Here is a 3,797-nt window from a genome sequence, read left to right as displayed (position 1 = left end):
TTTTTTTTTTTTTTTTTTTTTTTTTTTTTTGAAGAAAGCGTGCAGTAAGCAACCCGTATGTATTACTATGTTTCATTTGACTTGTGCACTAAAGCTACAAGAAACAGATTATACAAGTCCTGCATAATCAAATTATAGAAAATTCTACAACACACAAGAAGGTTTTTGTTTTAAGGGTTGATAACTTACACATGAAGATTACAACAGAACATGCTTCACTCACTCACTCATGGCCTTAGTATACTGCATAGCTGTTATTCGTCTCTATCTGTAGAGACATGGCCATAGCTAGGCTTATTCAGATTGAATGCAGAGTTGAAAGAAGTTGATATATTGACATCTCTCTTCTACGAAACCTCAATAGATATAGTCATCACAAGCCACATGTCCATAATTTTCTAGCTACTCTAGCTAGAAAGCCATAAACTTTAGAAACTAAAATTGGTTTGAAGATAAATAAGATGGTTTGTAATATTTTGGAATTACCTAAGAAATTTTGCGGTTTGGCTCCAAAGCTACTCAGTAGATTCTTGAGTTGCTTGCCCTTCACGTAATCTGCAGAAACAATTCAACGATTCATTCTTAAAAATAGTTCATATTTGATCTGGAAATGAGTTATGAGATATCTAAAGTTTACATACATTTGCTTGCATCTTCACTTCATCTCCACATCGTTGTCTTCAGACTCTTCGCTGTGATCAGTCTCATTATCAAGATCACTAGCTATCATTACAGTCTTCATACTTGTCACTGTAATCAGTCTCATTTCCTGTATCATTATCATAAATGTCTTCACACTCTTCACTATAATCAGTCTCATCGTAAAGATAGTCATCATAATTGTTTAGATCAGTGGCAGATCTACCTTAAGAGTAGGTTAGGCATGTGCCCCACACTGTTTATAAAATGTTTCTTAGTAGTTGTTGATATAATTATCTACTGGATCATTTGGTTATGTATTCCTCTGCATATTTTTGCTGGTGGGGTGTTTGATCCCTCCATTTGTTGCTTTTTTCCTTTTTGCCATATATATTATAATTTTTAGCCACATATTTATTAATTATTAGATATGTGCCCTATACTAATAATTCTCCTAGATCTGCTCCTGGTTTAGATCACTATCATCCTCAGAGATTAGTACACCACAACCTTTTGAGTATGAACTGGTAGCAGATATGGGTAAGTTGAGACTGTATATCAACATAATTATAATAGTTAAATCCATTCTCTTCGTTAAAAGGGATATAACAGTCGAATATAACCATATGACTATACTCCGAATGGTCCAGGTATTGTTGATAAGATGAATGAAAGTCTTTCCCAATAGTACGCTTGGAACGGAGCTTTGGCTCTAATACACTAAAGGAAGAATCATAGTGTGGTGGAGAATTAGGAGAATCCATACAAAACAAAGCAAGTGAGAAAGAATCAAGAGTAGTGTTGATGAGTAGCTCTGTTGAGACTAAAGCTTATTTCATGGTTTTCGAGGAGCTTCTTGAGTCTCTTAGCACATCTGATGCGATGCTAAATATTTGATCAATATAAGTAAGTATTTAAAGCTATTTTTAAAAGTAAATTATTGTAATAATTAAGGTAACTAGATTTAGTGAAATGATATGTAGTAGTAATAAAGGTTTAAATATAAAGGAAAGAATCAGATTTTTTTGGCAACAATTCAACACATACACACATGACTGTTGCCTACATACATACGTATTAGCTTAGCATTTACAAAAGTCCCTACAATTAAGCAGACTCATGTAAGATGTTATCAACAAAGGCACGTGCTCTACACATGGCGACCAAGGGCCTAGCTTTAGGCATTGTGAGTCCTCCACCTTCAGTCATATCCACTTTTTCTTCTCCAATCCTCTCCCATTCCAAACATTGAATCAGACACCCAAGAGTTAGAATGACTAGCCGTTGAGCTAATACGTATCCAGGACACGCCCTCCTTCCTAACTCGAACGCCATAAGTTTATGACTCTCTCCTTCTTTCTCGAACCTCTCTGGTTTGAAACTCGTGGGATCAGCCCATCGCTTAGGATCTCTGTGTATAGCCCACACGTTCACCAACAACATCGTCCCACTCGGCATATCGTATTCCCCTACTCTACAGTCTTCTGATGCGACATGAGGGATCAACAATGGTGCAGCGGGGTACATACGCAACGTTTCAGAGACAATGTTTTGAAGATAAGGAAGATTGGCCATGTTTCACAAGCCTGTCAAAACCAACTTTACTGTCGATTTCATTTCTCGCCTTGTTTAATACATCCGGATGGTTCAGTAGGCTTGACAATGCCCATTCCAATGTTACCGCTGAAGTATCCGTCCCCGCCACTATAAGAGACTGCACATTTCACACGTATACACAAAAAACTTAAACATTGACTAAACGACTAATGAATTAAAAAATGCCCGTATTCGTTTACGTACTATTATAGTTCCTTTAATGTTGCGGTCCGTGTAGTACTCAGGTTGAGTTTCTTGCAGAGAAAGCAAGTGATTGATCATCGTGTTCTCCTTCTTCTCCTTTCCCGCTCGTTTCTCATCGACCCATCCTTGGAAGAACTCATCAAGCCTACCAGCAATCTTCTTGATCCGTGTCTCGAAGTTTGTTATATATCTCAAGACCGGTAAATAATCAGCAACGTTGCCAGCACCAAAAGATCTCACAGCCTCTGAGATAAGTTGCCGCACGCGTTTAGCCTCCGGATCATCCTCTAAACCATCTCCGTAGTAACATTTTCCAGCCACCATTCTAGTAATGTTGTTGAATGTTAAGTCGGAGAACATTGATATCATCTCAACCTTGGCAAATTCCTGTAAAAATTATTGCAATATAATACCTTATGTTCAGTCGATAACACTACTCATAAAAGTCAACCTTTAAACAAAGACTTAACCAGAGATTACTATAATTATATTGAAGTTTTTTTTACTGGGAATAGATTGTTACTAAAGGTAAATTTTGCCAGTAGCATAAAATTATCTGTCGTAACTTAGCAATATAAGTATGAACTCACTTACGAGTTTAGAGTTTCGTGACATACGAACTATAAGTCGCCGGATCTCGTCACGGCGTATAGAGGAGAAGCTGTTAAGCCTATGATTCGAGAAAATCTCGACGGCGCCTATACGGCGAAGATTTCTCCAGTGTTCACTATACGGAGCTGAGACCATTGTTGAGCTGCCGTAAGAGATGTGTTTTGAAGCAATAGAGTTCGGGCGGTTCGCGAGAACGACGTCGTGTTTCGTAAAACATTCTTCGGCGATCGAGTGTGAAGAGACGACGAAAACGAGTTTGTTTCCGAGACGTAGGGAGAAGATCGGAGAATCGTTTAGTGATTTAAATACGGAGAGGAAAACACGGTGGAGCGGTGGTTTGAGGAGACGGAGGTGGCCGATGATTGGAAGTGAGAACGGTGGAGGTGGAGGAAGGTTTTGTATTGGTTTGAGTTTCTTGATGAAGAGTATCGTTAGAGTGAGGATTAGGATCAAGACTGTGAAAACTAGGGTTTGAGCTTCTTCTTCCACCATTGTTGATTAGTCTGGCTTTGAATATGAATTGAACATACATCACAATTTAAAGACGACTCAGCTCATAACATTATTATTTTTAATAAAAATAACACAACTTACGTATAATATTTTCTATTGAAAGGCTAAAATCATACGTTATGTTTTTTGGTTAAATTATCAAATTATTGTTATTAGTCGTCTATGAAAAAAGAATTATTTTTATTAACAAATGACCCAACTTACAACTAATTATTGACACGATCACTCATCCA

At 37.4% G+C, this 3,797-nt stretch overlaps 1 pseudogene; it reads right to left on the bottom strand.

Moving 5' to 3' along the window:
- LOC104701253 lies at positions 1,675-3,547 on the bottom strand (annotated as a pseudogene).

The sequence above is a fragment of the Camelina sativa genome, chromosome 7, assembly GCF_000633955.1.
Source record: "Camelina sativa cultivar DH55 chromosome 7, Cs, whole genome shotgun sequence".
Classification (NCBI taxonomy): domain Eukaryota; kingdom Viridiplantae; phylum Streptophyta; class Magnoliopsida; order Brassicales; family Brassicaceae; genus Camelina; species Camelina sativa.
Note: the sequence above shows the minus strand (reverse complement) of the source record. Positions and strands in the feature narration are given on the sequence as shown.